This window comes from Pleurodeles waltl, chromosome 4_1 (genome assembly GCF_031143425.1).
Source record: "Pleurodeles waltl isolate 20211129_DDA chromosome 4_1, aPleWal1.hap1.20221129, whole genome shotgun sequence".
Lineage (NCBI taxonomy): Eukaryota > Metazoa > Chordata > Amphibia > Caudata > Salamandridae > Pleurodeles > Pleurodeles waltl.
The window spans coordinates 979,738,756-979,759,851 of NC_090442.1; positions in this window are offsets into that span (position 1 = coordinate 979,738,756).

Here is a 21,096-nt window from a genome sequence, read left to right on the forward strand (position 1 = left end):
ACACACTGCCGGCTCACCCCGGCCCACAGCCCTCTCCCCCTTCCTTCCCCCCTCCTGCACCAAGCTCCCATTTCCCTCCAATGGCTCACACCCACTGGTCACCCAACTAAGGAAGCCAGGACTCACAGCCTACACCCTATCCCCATACCAACAGACCATTGCTGAACTCAGAGACATCTTAGGGATTTACAGGGCCATGGACCAAACATATTTTTGGGGCCCCTGTTTGGATCAGGTTTGAATTTATGATCCAGTTTCAGCTCTTTCATGCCCTCTTTGGCCAGGTCACTGACAGTGCACAGGCACACTGGTCCAAATTCTAAATGTGCCTATATCTCATATTCAGAGATAGTAAAAAGTGTTTTCAATAGTGTAACACAGCAGCAGCTCAATAATGTTACTGCAAATAATCTCTGTGACACCCTACCATTTCTCATATGTGCGATCTTGTTTGGATATAAAATACTTTCTTATGTTTATGTTTATTTGAAGGAATTTATTGACCATGCGGCTACTCAAAAGCATGTCCCGGTGCTTTGCGATGAAGCACATAAACAATAGAAAGGAAGTAGGCTACTGAACAAAGAGCCATGTCTTGAGCCTTTTCCTAAATAATCTTTCATTGTCTGTCTGGAGCAGATCTAGAGGAAAATTGTTCCAATCCACCAGCCCCTGAAAGGAGAAGGAACGTCTATCGCTTTAGCAAGACAAATCCTTAGAATCGTGGCCAGGTGGTTATTAACTGAACGCAAGGCTCTCACAGGATTATAGTAGGAGATCCTACTTGGAAGACAAACCCTTGGAATTGTGGCCAGATGGTTGTTAACTGAATGCAAGGCTCTTACAGGATTATAGTAGGAGATCTTGGTAAATAAGTAATCCAGGCCTCATTTATAAAGTTCTCTATGCGTTAACAGAGAGATCTTGTACAAAATACACTTGTTCACAGCAAGCAAGTGCAAATTATGCATATGTGGGGTGATGTGCTCTCTTCTAGGAAGACTGAGAGCAAGCCTGGTGGCAGCATTTTGCACAAACTGTAATTTCCTCACCAGATATTGCGGCAATCCATCATATAAAGAATTGGCATAATCCAGCCTGGATATGACTAGAGTCTGACCACTGTAATCCTAGTAGGAACCAAAAGGAAAATCAGGAATTTTTCATCATACACAAGAAGCTAAAGCACACCCCAAGCACTGAGTTGATTTGATTGTGGAAAGACATATTTTAGTCAAATTTGATTCCTAGGTGTTTTACTGTTTCAATTTGAGCCTTGGTTGGACAATCCCCTTCTGTCCAGAGCACTTCCAGATTAAGATCAAATTTGTGCCCCACACTGAGAACCTCAGTCTTCTGGGTATTGCACTTCAGTCAGTTATAGCTCATCCAGCGAAAGGCCAAAGAGGGACAAGGATGGATAGCATCCTGTTTGCTTGGTACCCACGAACCGAAAGAAAATATAATGTGTATCATTGGCATAGGAGATTATTTAGTCCCAAAATATTCCACTAAATATGCAAAAGGAGACATATATATATATATATATATATATATATATATATATATATATATATATATATATATATATATATATATATATATATATATACCATTGTGTGGGTTAGGGCCGAACCCCGAGGAACCCCTACTGAGACACTTTGGTTACCAGAAAAATATGGGAGTATCCAAACATCTTGACTCCTGTCTTCCAAAAAGGATTTGATCCAGTCTAGGCACTGTCCCTAATGCTGATTGCTTGAAAGCAGGCGAGCAGTTTGGCATGTGGAACTATGGTAAATGCTGCTGACAGATCTAACAGTACCAGGACAGCCCTACCATTTGCATCAATGGTGAATTTAATCTGTTCAGAGACTTCCAGAAGGGCAGCCCCTGTACAGAACCTTGGCTTGAAGCCAGATTGGCTGGGATGTAGTAATCTGTTAGTTCAATCTAATTAGAGAGTTTTTGATTCACAAATCTTTCCTATAATTTAGAAGGCGCTGGAAGAAGTGAGATGGGCTTATAGTTGCCAGAGATACCTGGGTCCGCACTTGACTTTTCTTTAGAAGACAAACAAATTTGGCCTGCTTCCAGCTATTGGGTACTGTAGCTGTAGTTAAGGACTTATTTAGCAAAGAAATCATGATGGGGTTGATGACATCAACTACCACAGCCAGAACTGAAGGAGGTCAAGGATCGGAAGGAGATCTAGACCTAAGATTCAAAAGAGGAACTCTGGAGCCTTCCAGGGAGATTGCATTAAACTCAGATAACCAACCACAGAATTGGAGAACTTTATGAAAAGACTACTCTGGATCCTTTTTCCGCAGAGGTGCACAGCCAGTTGTCATGCCGATTCATATCAGGCATGTTGTTTTTCAGGGAAAGCAGCAGGATATTTTCTGTGATCTTAGGAAAAGGTCTGGTAAGGCAAGAAGCAACCTGCTTGCCTAGATTTCCCTTTTGGGAAATGAGGCCATTAAATTGGACCCAATAATGATCCATCCATGCTAGAGGAATTGTCTCCATCATGAACAAGCTGATGTTAAAAATACTAAGTCAATAATATGACCCATTGAGAAAGGCCTAATGGGAACATGATGTCATTTAAGATTGAGTGTCTCTATCGGACAAGAGGTACCAATGAATGTTAATATCCCCAAGTATAATACAGTGGGAGAAATGCCAAAGAACATGTAAGATAGCTTCATTAAGAGAGCTCAGGAAAGGCCCGGCTGGCTCCGTAGATCAGCTGACCCCCTACCGACTGTTGGGCATTCAACAAGAGGCAGAATTCCATTGCCTCAGCCTCCATGAGTTCTGTGACCGGGGAAGAGGAACAAGTGTAAGCACCTTTATAAATAATGGAAATGCCTCCTCCTGTTCCAGTATCTCAGTCAAGGTTCTGTATTTTATACCCTTTAGGGATAGCTGTAGGAAACTGGCTCTTATATAGTGGACCACAATGAGGTACACTGTGCAAAGAGTTCAGACAAACCCCAGAGTTATCACAGAGGCACAAATGGCATCCCAAATGCTCTCTTTTGTGGTAGTGTGGTCGAGCATTTAGGCATATCAGAGGCTAGTGCTAAGCACGTAAGTTGCTGTACTTTACCTGTATGCAGAATGTGTTCTTCCACCATAGGATAACATTGCCGCATCTGAAAAACACACCGCCAACATTTGAAAACTTTAAAAAGTCATAACTTGAAAATTACTCACCTGATTCCGGTGATCTTGGTATCTAAATTCATATAAAAGTATGTGTTATTTTTTTTAATTGGTGTCAGATTTCTGAATTGCATGTGTGTCTCACTTATTGCATGAGTGAGTACCCTACATGTATAGTGGTTCATTGTCATAGACTTATGCTTACCTCAACTAAATATAGCTCCTAACAATATATCAGTGACCACTAAACAATACAATGGTTTAACATTTGTCCAAAACAATTACAGAATCAAGCTTAACCCCTTGGGTGCGGGTCACGACCAGTGGCCAACACCGGGATGGGGTTAAAAAATCCTCTGGTGCGTTGCATCGGAGGATTGTTTTAAATTTAAAATAACCCCGGGAGACACGGAAGACCTTCCGTGTCTCCCCCCGTCCCCCCCACCAGCCCCTTTGTGACAGCGCGCTGATGTCACTATCCTGTTTTCCGCACCGGAGAAGGAAGCAATCTGGGCCCAAACGGGCCTCCCCAACATTTGGAAAGGCCTTGCTTGAAAGGAGATATTCTCCCCTTTCAAACGAGGCCTTCCTGAAACAGTTTCCTGGCCCTTCGATCGCAGCACAGCTGCAATCGAGGGCCAGGAAACCCCACTAGACACCAGGGATTTCACTTGAGTGGGGTCGGACCCCTCGGAAAATGGAACTCCGTCCTCCTGCCCCAGGCACTTTAAAATAAAATATATGTTTACCCCTGGGGGCTGGGTTTAAACAATATGTTTTAAAAAAATGAAATTGACAGGGGGTAGCCCGTGAGCAGGGCATCCCCTTGTGAAGGCAAATGTTTTTTTAATAGTTGTATGCTAGGGAAATCATACAGCTATTAAAGAAATATAGATCTATACATATAGATCTATATATAGAAATATTTATATAGATATATATAGATATATAGATATATATATATCTATATATAGAGAAACATATCTGTATATTTGAGAGGGATCACTTTTGTCAGTGCCTGTGTGGTTCCCCTGGGGGCTGCGATTGGCCCCCAGGAAAACCACACCCACATATAAAAGTGAACTATCTATATATATATATTTATATATATATATATATATATATATATATATACAAAGAAAAAATATATATAATACTCGCACACTCAGGTTTCAGGAACAAGAAAAATCAGTTTAATCTACACACAACGCGTTTCCACTGACACAGCAGCCTTGGTCACGTGATATATATCACCAATAAATTACCCTTTAAATACCCTCTTGACATAAACATAGAAATGAGACAATTGACATGTGCAACAAATAACACCACACAATTCTTTGCAAATATTATGATAATAGTACTATTAGTGCTAAGATCAGTTCACGCCCCTAAGTATTGCTAGATATAATTTAGATATGATTATTTAAATTTCAGTGCCTGTGTGGTTCCCCTGGGGGCTGCGATCGGCCCCCAGGAAAACCATACCCACATATAAAAGTGAACTCTATGTATATATACTGTATATATATTTTTTATATATATCTATATATGTATATATATATATCTATATATATATATATATATATATATATATAGATATATATATCTATATATCTATATATATATATATAGTTATATATATATATATATATATATATATATATATATATATATATATATATTCACCACCAGTTCTCTTGTAGTGGTAGCTTGCGTCTTCAAAGCAATGCACATACTTCAACTGACGCATTTCAACTGTAGCTTTTAGGTAGCAAAAAAAAGTCAAGTAAGTCTTGTGATTATGTTTCTGCTACAAAAGGATCTGGCTTTTGTCTGGTGGCAGTTTTGATGCCATAAAGTAGCGCAGAAGGTTTATATGCCTACTGCAAAGATGAAATCTGTATTTTATGTGAATAGCTGAGTGGATTAATAAAGCCAGCCATTGCCTGCAATATAATACAAATAAAATGTATATGCGAGGGGGGCTATGGAGAGATGAAGGGCACTTTTCCTGGATGGTAGTGAAGGAATCCGAGGAGGAGGTCATGGGAGTGGAAGCACCAATAATGATTGTTGGACTAAGCGCTGGTGGTGCTAAAGACTGTGACGATTGGTATGTGACAAGGTGAAGTAATAGTATGTCTTTTTTTTAGTGTCCTGAGAGAACGTGCTGATTGAGGGAAGAAGCGTAGGTAAGGTGACCTCTACTGTTGCACGTAGCACACACACACCCCAGGAATTTTGTGACTGTCCACATAGGCTAGTGTTTTAGAGTGACAGTTTAGCTAGTAGCAGAGATGGCATCTCGTTGGATGACTGCTGCTCAAGCCCTAACTCGGGTTATAGAGGACAGCTCTGAGATACGATAAGAGATTGAGACAGCAGATACTGAGGCAGCATCTGAGGGATAGGACAATGGCACAGACTCTGGGAGTGATTTTTCAGTCGGAGGAGACCCATTCAATAACTCCTCTTTCAGTGATTCTGAGGGAGGTGATGAGGAGAGTCCTGCTGTTTCTTCGCCAGTACAGTCTGTGCAGCGGGACAATAGCCGGTTAGCCCAACACAGAGAGCAGGTGCATGCGGTGGCAAGCACATAGAGAGTGCTCTCTTGGGAGCTTCTAAATGTAGTTCATCCTCAAATTCCACCGCCCAAATCGCATTCTGGAAACATCAAAATTATCTATCACAAAACAACCTGGTTTTGTAAGGCAGGCATCTGCGTTTTTGGTCCTGGGCTCGGCGGCCATAAATGGAAACCTTCCAAACCCAGACATTTCTGGGAACTAGACACCTGGAGGAGTGCACACAGGTGTGACTTGTGTGGATTCCCCAAAGTTTTCTTACCCAGAATACTATGCAATGGTTAAATGTTGAATAAAGAATCTATTTTGTCTTGCATTTCTGTCACACAAACTACAGGATTATGCTGGGATCCACAAAATTCCTACCACCCAGTGTTTCCCCACTTGTACTGATAAAAAAGGCTACCCCACCTGAGTGCCTGTACCTAGTGCCTGTGTCAGAATAGATCACCCCCAAAAGTTGCCCTCATGTAAGGACCAACATTGACTGTTGTTTGATCTATTCCTGTCACGGGCATTAGGCCTACCCACACAAGTGAGGTACCATTTTGATTGGGAGACGTAGGGGAATGCTGGTTGCAATGACATTTGTGGCTCCTCTCAGATTCCAGAACTTTCTATCACCGAAATGTGAGAAAAATGTTTTTTTGCCAAATGATGAGGTTTGCAAAGGATTCTGGGTAACAGAACCTGGTGGGAGCGCCACAAGTTACCCCATCCTGGGCTCCCCTACATGTCTAGTTTTAAAAAATGCACAGGTTTGGTAGGTTTTCGCAGCTAGCACCTGAGCTAGAGACCAAAATCCACAGCTAGACACTTTCCAAAAAACACGTCAGTTTTCAATGTAAAATAATTGATGTGTCAATGTTGCGTTTTGGGGTGTTTCCTTTCGTGGGCACTAGGCCTACCAACACAAGTGAGGTACCATTTTTACTGGGAGACTTGGGGGAATGCTGGGTGGAAGTATGTTTGTGGCTCCTCTCAGATTCAAGAACTTTCCATCACCGAAATGTGAGGAAAAAGTGTTTTTGTGCCAAAGTTTGAGGTTTACAAAGGATTCTGGGTAACAGAACCTGATGAGAGCCCAACAAGTCACCACATTCTGAATTACCCTAGGTGTTTAGTTTCCAAACATATATAGGTTTGCTAGGTTTCCCTAGGTACCTGGTGAGCTAGAGGCCAAAATCCACAGCTAGGCACTTTCCCAAAAACACGTCAGATTTCAATGTAAAAAATGTGATGTGTCAATGTTGCGTTTTGGGGTGTTTCCTGTCGTGGGCACTAGGCCTACCAACACAAGTGAGGTACCATTTTTACTGGGAGACTTGTGGGAATGCTGGGTGGAAGTATGTTTGTGGCTCCTCTCAGATTCAAGAACTTTCCATCACTGAAATGTGAGGAAAAAGTGTTTTTGTGCCAAAGTTTGAGGTTTGCAAAGGATTCTGGGTAACAGAACCTGATGAGAGCCCAACAAGTCACCCCATTCTGAATTACCCTAGGTGTCTAGTTTCCAAACATATATAGGTTTGCTTGGTTTCCCTAGGTACCTGGAGAGCTAGAGGCCAAAATCCACAGCTAGGCACTTTCCAAAAAACACGTCAGATTTCAATGTAAAAATGTGATGTGTCCATGTTGCATTTCCTGTCGCGGGCAGTAGGCCTACCCACATAAGTGAGGTACCATTTTTATCAGAAGACTTGGGGGAACACAAAATAGAAGAACACGTGTTATTGCCCCTTGTATTTCCCTACATTTTTTCTTTCCAAATGTAAGACAGTGTGTAAAAAATAAGTCTATTTGAGAAATGCTCTGTAATTTACATGCTAGTATAGGGACCCCAGAATTCAGAGATGTGGAAATATCACTGCTTCTCAACACCTTGTCTTGTGCCCATTTTGGAAATACAAAGGTTTCCGTGATACCTATTTTTCACTCTTTATATTTCACCAAATGAATTGCTGTATATCCGTTATACAATGAAAAACATTGCAAGGTGCAGCTCATTTCTTGGCTCTGGGTACCTAGGGTTTGTGATGAACCTACAAGCCCCATATAGCCCCACAACCAGAAGAGTCCAGCAGACGTAATGAAATATTTCTTTGAAAAATCTGCCATTAGCTGTTATTTTCTGTAGGAAATCCTTGACAGAGCTATACAAATGACCCCTTGCTACATTCAGAGCTTTGTGTACTTTTCAGAAATGTTTAGCTGTCCAGGATCCATCATTGGTTTCACACCCATTTCTGTCTTTAACTGGAAGGAGGCTGAAAGCACAAAGAATAGTAAAAATGGGTATGTCCCAGTAAAATGACAAAATTGTGTTGAAAAATGTGGTTTCCTGATTCAAGTCTGCCTGTCCCGAAAGCTGGGAAGATGGTGATTTTAGCACTGCAAACCCTTTGTTGATACCATTTATCAGGGAAAAAAACACATGCTTTCTTCTGCAACCCTTTTTTCTAATTTTTCCGAAAAAAAAATCATTTTAGCTGTATTTTGGTTAAATTCTTGGTCTCCTCCAGGGGAACCCACAAACTCTGGGTATCTTTAGAATCCCTACGATGTTGGAAAAAAAGGACACAAATTTAGCGTGGATAGCTTATGTGGACAAAAAGTTATGAAGGCCTAAGCACAAACTACCCAAATAGCCACAAAAGGGCTCAGCACTGGGGGGTGGGAAAGGCCCAGCAGCTAGGGGGCTTAATATTTAAATTGCATTCTTTAATCTGTTGCCAGTAAAATTTAGAGCTACCAGTGTAAGACTGACAGTTGTTAACTGGGTCCGCCATATTGTGTTTCTTACTTTTGACCAGACACACACTGCCCGTGGAGGTGCCTCAGGGGCAGGAGGACAGAGCAATGTTTCTCTTTCATCCATCCAAGGATGACAAATTTTTAACATTAATTTGTGTAATAGTAACCTAATATATAAAGAGCTTCATGTGTATTAAGTGCTAATTGAAAGACAAGTCCTATTATATTGAAATACCATAACAATCATGAACATTTTTATATTATATTTGCCTTTCATCAGAACAATGCAGGTGCCTGTGTTGAGTGATACATCAAATTGTTTCTGCGACTGCCTTTCAAAAGCTGCTAGTTGAAAAGTTTCTGTGCCACTTTGTACAATTCAAGCGAGGCAAAAAATGAGTTTGATACAATATACTACTAGCATAATTCACACTCTATGAGCTTCTTGGCTCTTCAACATTTGATACAATTTGTTTCCCTCACTTTTGGATCTCAAGGGACTCTATTACAGATAGGATACATTTTTTCTTTTTGCGCCATGGCACACCTGTAATTAGGTGCACTGTGCGCAAACAGGGAAAGTGCACCCTGTCAAGACGAATTCACAGCCCTCAGGGCAGCCATGAATGTGTGCTGTCCTGGGGGCAACATGCATTCAAGTGAAATATGGAGGAGCTACTTTAAAGCCCTCCATGTTTCACAGGACGGGCAGCACCTTTGTGTATTTGAAGAGGGATTAGAGATCCCATTATAGGCAGGTGAGTGAGTGACTGCACCCGTCTGCAGGGGGATATCTGGTGGGGGGGGTGCATAAGACTCCCTTGAACCCCCTCCAGAGGGCTGCCAACAGGAGGTGCACTGACATTGCACCACCCTTTAGTGGTGCAAATTTAGGGGGAACCGCCAGTAGACCGTACCGCGGTCAAAAGACCGCGGCGGTCATTCTGACTTTCCCGCTGGGCTGGCGGGCGACCGCCAAAAGGCCACCCGCCCGCCCAGCGGGAAAGCACCAGCAACGAGGAAGCCGGCTCCGAATGGAGCCTGCGGAGTTGCTGGTGTGCGACGGGTGCAGTTGCACCCGTCATGATTTTCAGTGTCTGCCAAGCAGACACTGAAAATCTTAATGGGGCCCTGTTAGGGGGCCCCTGCAGTGCCCATGCCAGTGGCATGGGCACTGCAGGGGCCCCCAGGGGCCCCACGACACCCGTTCCCGCCATCCTGTTTCTGGCAGTGAAAACCGCCAGAAACAGGATGGCGGGAAGGGGGTCGGAATCCCCATGGCGGCGCTGCTTGCAGCTCCGCCGTGGAGGATTCCCTGGGGCCGCGGGAAACCGGCGGGAAACCGCCGGTTTCCCTTTTCTGACCACGGCTGTACTGCCGGGGTCAGAATGGCCCCAGAAGCACCGCAAGCCTGTTGGCGGTGCTTCCGCGGTCGTTGGCCCTGGCGGTCCATGACCGCCAGGGTCAGAATGACCGCCTTAGTGCTCTTCCTGACAGCTTCTTTGCCTTTGCACTTACGTTCATATTAGGGCATGGGAGCAGAGGAAAAGGGACTCCATCATTTGCATGTGGCCACACCACCATGCAAATGAGGGAATGCCCTCCTGAGATAGCACTGGTGCTACATGTGTCAGCACAACCTGAATTACAGAAGGGGCCGCACCGGCATCTGCAGCCCCTTCTGTTATGCCAAAATACGTGGGTGCGCACAAATCAGGCGCACATGCTTGTTGCACCCCCAGAGCACTTTCTATAGCACGGCTCCAGTTAGATCCACTCTCACCTTTTTTTTAATGAACATTTTTGTCAAGATTTTCCCTCTTGAAACTCTCTTCCTTTCCACTCTTGTTCCTGACACATTTCTAATTGTTGTCCCTAATGATTTTTTAGAAGTTCTCAAAGTTGAGTGCAACTTTCCTCAACATGATGGCCTCAAGGGGCAGGCAATTCATAGAACAGGAGGTAGCAAACAGAGTTTCTCTCAAGGATGCTGGCGGAGTCATGTTTAAGCGAAGAGAGAGCCTTACCCCTTGGATACAAATCTTTACATAGTGACTGATGGTGGCCTGAAGGAAGTCCTGGAAGGAGGATTCACCTGAGTGGAATAACATCCTCCACCAAGAGTAAGAGCTCCTTGAGATTCTGTTTATGCATGTGACTGCTTTGCTGGGCCAGAACTGCAGTATGCATCACTTTTGGATATTTGGAGTTATTCAGAGGTGCATGTGTGGTGTGACTTGAGGAGAAGCCTCTGTGAAACTTGCAACGAGCAAGAGATGTGGCGCTAGGAGAAGCCTCTGTGAAGCACACAATGCACAAGTGGGCACACAAACTTGATGAGAGGCAAAGCTTTTCTTTCTAAAAATGCACTGACATGTTGACAGTGCAAGACACATATATGACACAAACACAGAGAGAATTTACAGCATGTTGTTGCCCAGCAATGGCTGCCTGACAGAGCTTCAGCTGTTGATATAGTGCTTGCAGAGTCCGCTCTACAAGGAAGCTGCTATTAGCACACTTGGTTAGATTCTTACTGAGCGTTTGGAGGAAAATAGAAAAGGAAGGTGACTGGTGCAGAAGTAAAGAGTTAAGCATAATTGTGCACTGTTTTTCACACTAGAACTTTCATCATTGTGTAAATGACTAATATGGAGGGTTTGTCAGTATCTGCCATGTTCTTGAATAGCCATGGTGAATTTGCAGTACCATGGGAAGACTGGCAAGAATGTTTTGAAACCTATCTACAAGCTATTGTTGGTGATCTTTTTACTTCACCTAGAAAATTAACACTTCTTAAATATTGTTTGGGAGGTGAGGGAAGAAGGAGTTTGAAACATCTTCCACCAGTTCCAGATGAAGAAGAAACTGTTGAATAGGTGGATGAATATGGAACTGCTATACTGACTGAGAATTTTGGCAACAAAAAGAAAAATGTAGTGGTGGAAAGATTTAAGGGCCAGATGTAGCAAACTTTTGTGAGTCGCAAATGGCCCGAATCGCAATTTGCGACCCCGCAAAATCGGCAATGGGATGCAAAAATCCAATTTCCGACTCACAAAATGCGACGCGAGCCATTACCGACTCACAGAAAAGGCGACCCCATTTTGCGACCGCCAATAGGAAGTCGCAATTTGCGAGTCGCAAACCAAATGCAATAGCCACTCGCAAATTGCGACTAGTCGCAAAAAGACCATTTTGCACTTCCAAATTACCACTAACTCAGAGCAGGTGGTAACCAGAACCAAAGTATAAAAGGAGACCCAGAAGGCACCTGGGTTACTCAAGATGGCGGATATATATGTGATAGGAATGAGGAGGAGAGCCCACGCCGCCCAGCAGAGGAGGAGGAGCCAGAGACAGGAGAAGATATACAGAACCAGGCAAACACTTTTCCAACAAACTGAGGAGGTGATTTATGATAAATATAGACTGAGCAGTGCAGAAATACTAGATTTAATAGATTTACTCAATCCGCAGCTACAACGCCAGGCTGTGCGCGGCTGCGCCATCCCTACGCATGTGCAAGTGCTATGCTCACTGCACCTCTTGGCCTCGGGGAGCTGTCAGGGGGTCATTGCTGTAGCAGGTGGGGTATCCCAAAGTTCACTCTCACGGTTCTTTAGGACATTCCTAGATGTCTTACTCACACACATGTCCAGATACATATACCTACCCAGGAATGAGGCAGAAATCAACAGCACCAAGTTGGAATACTACAGGATTGCCAACTTCTCCCATGTCATAGGGTGTGTGGACGGGACACATATACAAATATGCCCTCCTGCAAACCTGGAATATCTGTTCCGGAATAGGAAGTGTACCCACTCACTGAACATCCAGGTGGTATGTGACGCCCATTATGTTATCACTGACATGGTTACCAAATTTCCAGGGAGTACACATGACTCCTACATTTTCAGGCACAGTGGGATACACCAACGCCTAGAACGTGGGGAGTTTGGAGACGGATACCTCCTAGGCATAGCTGAATACACCTTGCAGACATACACACAGGTCAATGTGGAACCCATCTATGCCCAGCTAACATTGTTCATTTTGTGCCAAACAGGTGAAGTGCATATGCACTACGACCATGGATACTTACCCCGTACTTAACACCCAGCAATGAGAATGAGAGGCGATACAACAGTGCACATAGGAGGACCAGAAATATCATAGAAAGGACCTTTGGACTGCTGAAGGCAAGATTCAGATGCCTCTACAGAAGTGGAGGTGCCCTCCAGTATAACCCAGTAACAGCTTTCAAGATAGTTGGCGCATGCGCTATACTCCACAACATTGCCACCAGAATGGGCTACCTCTCACCACAGAAGACCCAGATTCGGAGGATGAAGAGCAAGAGCTACCACATCGCCATCATGGGGATAGAAGCATTGCAAATCAAGGCAGACTGAGACAGGACCACATTGCAAACCAATACTTTGGAAGGTACGTGCTAACTCTCACCACACTCACTAATGTCACACACAAAGAGTCCAGGTGTGAAGTGGAACTAACAAGGGATTTAATTTGTGCACCAAAAAAAAATATGTACATTGACAACAGTTCAGGGGCTGTAAAAGTCCACCTGGCATGAGGACACATTGACCTCATGTGCCTCTACCGCAGGACAGTGTGGAGCTCATATTCTACGCCGGCCTCGGCCAGCATGGCTGGTACCTGTTGGGTCAGCTGTGCCCTGCCTTGCGCTTCCACTGCGCAACACCCTGGTGTCACTGGCTGAGACACTGCTGATGGTGGAGCCCTCCTCGCTGTCCTGCGGCGTGTCAGCCGCGCCCCTAGCCACCTGCCGTGCCTCCATGATATCTACGGCGTGGCTGAGACGTCCCAGTCCACGTGCCACATCACTGGCAAAGTGGCCCATGTCTACTTGGAGGCTGACCGTGCGCCTTGAAAGGCCAGTAGTGTTCACAGCCAGCCTGACGATGGAGGCAGACATGCGGTCCAGCCGGTGCAGTAGCTGCCTGTCATGATGCCTTGCACCCTCTCTCTCAGTTATGAGTTCTGCCACTAGTTGTCTCATGGAGAGTGCAAGGTCGCCAACATGTGTGTTGAGTTGTTGCAGCTCCGTGTGTACCAACTGCATACCACTGCTTTGATTTTGCTCCGTGCGCCGTATTGCCCCTGATATTCTCCGTACTTCCTGTGTTTGCAGGCGCTGACCCCGTAGGAGTTCGGCCTTGGCGGGCGACATGGAGGCGTCCCCTGACTCAGCCTGCGGCTCTGGTGGTACATTTACATGTCGCCTGCGACGCAGGGGAGGCTCCGTGTCATCTACAGTGGCACTGTGGCTGGGACCAGGTGCTGGCTCACTCACCAGTATGGCAACTGGTGCATCATGAGGGGACTGTGTGTTGGTGGTGCAGGTCTCTGTGGTGGCTGGTCCTGACTCATCTGCAGGCTGGTGGCTGACCTGTGGCCCCTAGATGCTTTGGCTGGCGGTGGTGTCGTGTGGGAGACCTGTGGGACATAGGGAACACACTGTCAGTATCTACCATCTGTTATATGCTTCCTAATAAACTGTTGCCTATCAACTGCCTACTTGACTACATTGCCCATAATGCACCATGCAGGTGGTTGCTACTCTGAAATTGAGCTATTTTGGTTGTGCATGGTACTGTGTACAAGGTGGGGGGGGTATGGCATATTTGGGTATACATGCATGTCTCATGGTACTCACCGGTTGATAGTCCTGGCTCTGAAGTATCCAGCTCTCCCAACCCGCACACTGCCTCTGGCTCCAGGGTCTCCTCAACTCTTTCCTCCAGGGGTGTGGGTGGTGGTATTGTGGACGGTCCCCCTCCAGTGCCCCTCATCTCCCGGAGCCGCTCTGCCACCCTCTCCTTAGACACCCAGGGAGTTCAGCTTGTCTTGGATGTCTGTCCAGATTCTTCTCTTCTCCACCTCTGGCACACTGAGGGCTGCCCTCCCAAATAGTTGTTCATGGTGCTGGCAGCACTCCTCTGTCAGCACCTCCAGCTCTTTCTCTGCAAATTCCAGTTTGCGCTTCCTTGGTGTCTCAGCCATGGTAGCTGCTGTTCTCTCTGTTTGCAGTGTAGCAGTTGAAAATGGGTGTGGTCCTCCCTTCTCCCAGGTGTATTTGTAAACTTCCTGGCTGTGATGTCATCATCAAGAGCCAGGAAGTGTTTTCCAGAGTGTTCTGCTGCACCTGCATTCAATTTGCGGCACAGTTGCAATTTGCGACACCCACTCGCAAATTGCGTGTTCGTTTTTAGCGCAGTCGCAAAAAGCGACCTCGCAAACAGCGGACTCGCAATCTGCGGTGCAACTTCATTTGCGATTCGCAAATTGAAGTCGCTTTTTCTTCTTGGATACCATTTAGCGAGTCGGAAATTGCGAGTCGCAATGACTCGCAATTTCCGACTCGCTAAATTTTTCCTACCTCCATCTGGCCCTTAGTATTTAAAAAGAGGTCAATTGGCTGGAGACTCTGTGGAGAATTATATAGCCAGTTTAAGGTTTCTTGAGGCAACATGTGATTAGAAGAACTTTTTGGATGAGATATTGAGGAATCAATTGGTGTTGAAGGTAAACAATTAGAAAGTGCAGGAACAATTGTTGTGCAGAGAGAATTTGACTTTGACCAAGGCTGTGGAGATAGTGAAAAAAACCGAAAATATGGATGGAGGCTTGAAAGAATTGTCTGAAAGAGAAAAAACTGAGCCTGTACAAACAAGTTTCAAGAAAACAAAGGAAGACAAAACCATTAAGACCTCAGGTTTTCCTAGGGTGGCAAGGGTGCTTGGGTCTGTTTCAAGTGTGGGTTGGAAGGTCATGTATCTACTAGGGAAATGTGTCCTGCGATTGGACAAGTGTGCTGCAAATGTAGAGCCAAGGAGCATTTTGCTCGGGTATGTAGAAACAAAGTGAGTGAAGAAAAATATGTTAAAGCCCCTGTGAGTATGGTAGAACAAGATACTAATGAGGATGAAAGTCATCAGGAAATAATACTACAGCAATTGTAAGTGGGAAATGTATGTAATAATAATAATCCATTCTGTGTGATCAAGGTAGATGGTGAATGTCTCAAAGGCATGGCTGATTCGGGTGCAAGGTATACGCTTATTGGGGAAGAACATTTGTCCAAGTTCCCCAATCTTGTGCTCAATCCACTTGACGTCAAGTTACTGACATTGGAAAACAACCAATAGACTTACTGGGTTACATTGTTGCTTATCTAGAATTTTTGGGGTGGATATTCCTTCAAAAGTTTATTTTGGAATAGATGGTTCAAGGTTGTTAGAATGGCCCCATCAAAGAGATTTGGGCATGAGGGTGGACCACAAGCATCCTGAGCAAGTCGTAGAAGCCTTGTAAGAAATACATTTGGCAGTGTTTTTAAAGAGTTCTCCAGAGTTTTGAGCAATAAGCTGGGGTTGTTGAAGCGTTTCATGCATAAGATTGTTCTTAAAGAGGGTGCTGTGCAGAAGGTACACAAGCCTCCGGGTAGTCCCTTTAATCATGAGGAAGCTTTTATGTCGAGAGTTGGAGGAATTATGCAGCAGGGGAATTTTTTAAGAAGTCAAAGTGTCTGAATGGTTAACTACGGAGGTCATAGCCAAAAAAAGTAATGCTGATCTGCATTTGTGGGTGGATCTGAGGGATTTGAACGCAGTCACTTGGGTTGACAGGCATCCGTTATGTAATACCTTTCCCCAGAAAAAAAGACCAGTTTAAGTCTTTCTTTGGGCTAGCTAAATACTATTTGAAATTCATTTGCAGCTCAAATTAACTGCATGCAGGAACTTATGTCAAAGGGGAACGTGTTCATGTGGAATAAAGATTGTGAGAAAGAATTTTGTTTGTTTAAAAAATTCATTGCAGCGTCTCCGGCACTCAAACCTTTCGATGTTAGAGATACTATCATCATCAATACTGATGCCAGTAGTGTTGGTCTGGGTGCAACGATGTTGCAGTATCGTGATGGAACTGATGCCATTATTACCTATGCCTCCAGATCTCCGAGAGCAGCTGAGAAAAATTATTCCACTACTGAAAAAGAATCGCTGGCTTGTTATTGTTGAGTGAATTACTTCAGAAAAAATATGTGGGAAACAAAGTTCTAAATTGGAACAGATTATAGACTATTGTTGGGGGTTTATTCTACAGTGGGTCCAGAAGGATTTCTCCTAGAATTGCATGATGGGTGACAAGACTATTGGAATTTACCTACACAATGGAGTATGTTCTGGGAAAAACAAATGTACTAGTGGACTGTATGTCTAAGATGCCTGTGGAGGGAACAGGTGGAGATGTTCATGACAATGATAATTGCATGGTAGCTAAAGTTATGATGATTGAGGTTGGAAGAATTTCACAAGTGTTTTGAAAGAGGATAAATTGTTGCAAGAGATAATGAAGTACTTTGTTGAGGATTTGCCGGAAAAAAGGTGAGTCTTCTTCTGGAGCAGAATGTTTTCACCAGGAGAGCACTGAGCTTTCTGTGATGAATGGTTATCACTCAGAGGGGAGTTGTTGGTTGTGCCGGACAAGCTCAGAGACAGAGGCCCTCATTATGACTTTTGTGGTCTTTCCACAAAACTGCCAAAGTTGCGGATGCCAGTAGACCGCCATATCACGAGTCAAGATGGATTTCCGCCTGTCAGCTTGGCTGACGGCAGAAGAGAAGCGTTTCCATTGCCAGCACCCTGACAGGACTCCGCCCACCGTATTAGTATACGTAATACGGTGCAGCGGTTTCCTAAATGGCAGTGCGGTGCTGGCAGTGGATAACGCCGAGACCCTTCCCCTTCTGGACAGCTGCCTCACTAACACAGGTAAGTGGACTATCCAAAAGTGGGGATGGGGTTGAGTGTTCTGTGCATGAGTGTGGTGTGTGCGTGTATAAGTAGTGGTATAGGTGTGCGAGAGTGTGTGTGTGTATGTATGTATGTGTGCGTGGAGAGTGTGTGTGTCCGAATAGAAGCGGAGGGGAGGGGGGCGAATCAGTTGCAACTGCTTGTGTGTTTGCATGCAGAGGGCTGGAGGTATCTGTCTGAGTGCATGTATGTGTGCGAATGGGGGTGTCTGAGTGTGTGAATGTAGGTGTCTGAGTGCATGTATGTTTGCAAATGGAGGTGCAAGAGTGCGTGTATGTGTGGGAATGTGGGTGTCAGTGTGTGTTTGTGAGTGAGTGAGTGGGGGTGTCTGGATGTATACGTGCGGTTGTGGGGTGTGTCTGCATGGATGCGGAGGGGAGGAGGGTGCATTGGGGTGCGAGTGAGTAGGTGTGTGTATTGGGATGCATGCAAGTGGGAGAGCATGTGTGCAAGTCTGCGAGTGAGTGGGGGTGTCTGTGTGCGGATGAGGGGGTATGTGCAAGAGTGTGGTGAGGGGGGATGTGTGCAAGTGTGCAGATGAGGAGGGGAGTGTGTGCATGTATGCATATACGGAGGGGGGAGTGTGTGAATATATGCCTGCATGGAGAGGTTTTGGTGTGCATGAATGCGGAGGGGGTGGGAGAGTAAATGATTGCCGAGGGGGGTGCGTATGTGTGAGTGCGAGTGGGGGTGTGTGTATGTCAGTGTGAGAGCAGGTGGGGGTGTTTGTATGGATATCTGCGGTTGGGTAGGGGGTGTTTTGCATGGTGTGTGGGTGGGTTGGGGGTGCCTGCCTGTGTGTGGACAGGTGGGATTGTGAGAGCTGAGATTTTCTTGAGAAATGATTAGTCTTTTTGTAATTATACTTACAGATTAATGTGTGAATTAATTTAAATATTGTATTGTGTTTACGAACATTGTGACCAATTAAATGGCCACCATCATATGTAAGGCCTATATTTTGTTTTCCATGCTAACTTAAGCTGATGAAATTATTTTGTCTTTACAAAAGAATGTGTTTCTTAACAAAAATAAATGTCAAAATTAAACGTGTATTTAGTGGCCTCTGCTGGACTGAAGTAGGAGCAGATGCAAGGTCACTGTGCAATGCAAGCTGTATGAAATGTTTCTAGTGTGTTCTGTTTCCTGCTTATGTTTCCGCAGTCTGGCTGACTTCCTTGTTTGTGGTTATGTTTCTAACTGGTATGTCTTTCCTCGAGAGAAAAGAAATGGTGTGGTAACATATTTTGTAATCGTTTTTCTGTGACTTTGTATTCCAGTGGTATAAAAACAAAGGATCCACACATGAGGCATGAACTGCTGCTGTGAACTGCTGCTATAGTTTTGTGTAATAACCATTGAGATAATGGGGGTCATTCCGACCCCGGCGGTCAAGGACCGCCGGGGATGCGGGAGCACCGCCAACAGGCTGGCGGTGCCCCGCAGGGCATTCTGACCGCGGCGGTTTGGCCGCGGTCAGAAGAGGAAAACCGGCGGTCTCCCGCCGGTTTTCCGCTGCCATGGGGGATTCCGACCCCCTCACCGCCATCCTGTTCCTGGCGGCTCCGACCGCCAGGAACAGGATGGCGGTGAGGGGTGTCGTGGGGCCCCTGGGGGCCCCTGCAGTGCCCATGCCAATGGCATGGGCACTGCAGGGGCCCCCGTAAGAGGGCCCCACTTTGTATTTCAGTGTCTGCTTTGCAGACACTGAAATACGCGACGGGTGCCACTGCACCTGTCGCACCTACCCACTCCGCCGGCTCCATTCGGAGCCGGCTTCCTCGTGGGGAGGGGTTTCCCGCTGGGCTGGCGGGCGGCCTTCTGGCGGTCGGCCGCCAGCCCAGCGGGAAAGCCAGAATGGCCTCCGCGGTCTTTCGAAAGCAGAGCGGCCATATGGCGGCTCCCTCCAGGCGGGCGGCTCCCGCCGCCCGCGGGGGTCAGAATGACCCCCAATGTGTCAGTTTGCATTGGATATAGAACATTACATTAGAGGTTGTGTTCATGTGCTTGGTGAGATAAATCACAAACTTTGGTAAAGTATTCCTCAATGACATCAGATGAGTCTAATGGGCAGTGGAAGAAAGTGGCTGTGGATTTTACTGGACCATTGAATGCTTTGGGTTGTCGGCCTAAGTTTGTCATTGTAGTACTGGATTACTACACTCAGTGGGTGGAAGTTAAATTCACTGTCTACATTACAGCGGCGTTGTTGGTGGAGTACTTGAGTGAGTTATGGGAGAGAGGAGGGGGTGCCAGATGTTATTGTCACCGACAATGGTGTTTAATTTGTGTCTGAGACCATGAAGACATTTTTGGAGAAATATGGTAATGAGCATGAGTGTTATTTGCAGAGAAATAGTCTAGTGGAAAGGTGGAATACAACACTCAATGGATTACAGTTGTCTCTTGATAGCGGACTTGATTGGAAAAAAAGCTATACCCAAACTTTTATGGTTATTCCATTCAAACCCACACAGTGTAAATGGTAAATCACCATTTAAGTTGATGAGAGGTTGCAAGCTTAGGTCTTTATTCTCCAAAGGTGTGGAGAGAAGGAACAATGTCCAACAAAATTGTATTTATGGATGGGATTCTCAAATTTGTCATTGGGTGAGGGTGTTGAAAGGACGTAAAGTGAATAAGTGTGAGTCATACTTTTCTGACTCTTTGGTGGTGAGGAGAGTAAACACGTTTTCTTTGCTGTTGAGTGATGGCAATGTTTGGAACAAGGGTTAGGCTGTGAGAGTACATGGTTGTGTGAGAAAGGAACAGGAATTAGTTTGCAGGAAGGTGCTGAGTGATTCTGAGGCAGAAATAGCAAAGAAGTGTCTGTTAAGTGATACAAGTGGATATAAACTGCCTCGAAGATTTGAGGATTATGCATGGTATTAACAATACTGTTTTGTATTGTATAATGGTATGTATATGGCAGAAAGGTTATGTGCATTGTAAAGTTAGATGTTATTGCGAATATTTACCGGTTAAAAATGTATTTATTTTTTAAATTATTTACTTTCATCTCTGTTTTATTTTGATGTATACATATTTGTTTGTTGTTTAATATAAGATTTGTTGAGGGGAAGATGTGTTATGTTGTAGGCTCCGGGATGTCACCGAGTTGGTGAGTTCCATTCTTGGTCAGTTACCAAGCAAAGCTTCTCCCGGGCTGATCTTCGGTTCTGAGCTCTGTAATTAAAAAACAAATAATCTGACCATGAGTTTCTTGATTAGGCCGGGCTCGCGCTAATGTAATGGGTTATTGCAGTACGTTGCTTTCCCAAGAGAATGAGAGAGCCAGTGAAAGTGTGAGAATGTATGTGGGACATGTGAATCCCAATAGAATTGGTAAATGGGAAATGTGGGTCTTTTTTAACTGCTTTACGGGACATTTTTACTCACTGTTATTTTGGTGACTACTTTAGGAACAACTAAAGTAGTAATCGTTTTACTATGCTCTCCTCTCAAAAATTGCCAAATTTGATGATCACTTGATGACCTGGGGTTATAACTTCGTAAATGTACTGGATGGATCTGGTACCAATTCGGTGGATCAACTGCAGGTAAGATCGGAATAATGGTTAAATATATGGGTTTAAGTTTTGTGCAAGAACTGCTGCTTTGTTGGAAAAGTGCCTGCTGAGCAGTGAGCATCTGTGATGATAGGGTCAATTTTCACTCAAGAAGAGGACACCATTTGTCAATGTCTACAAAGAATAAGA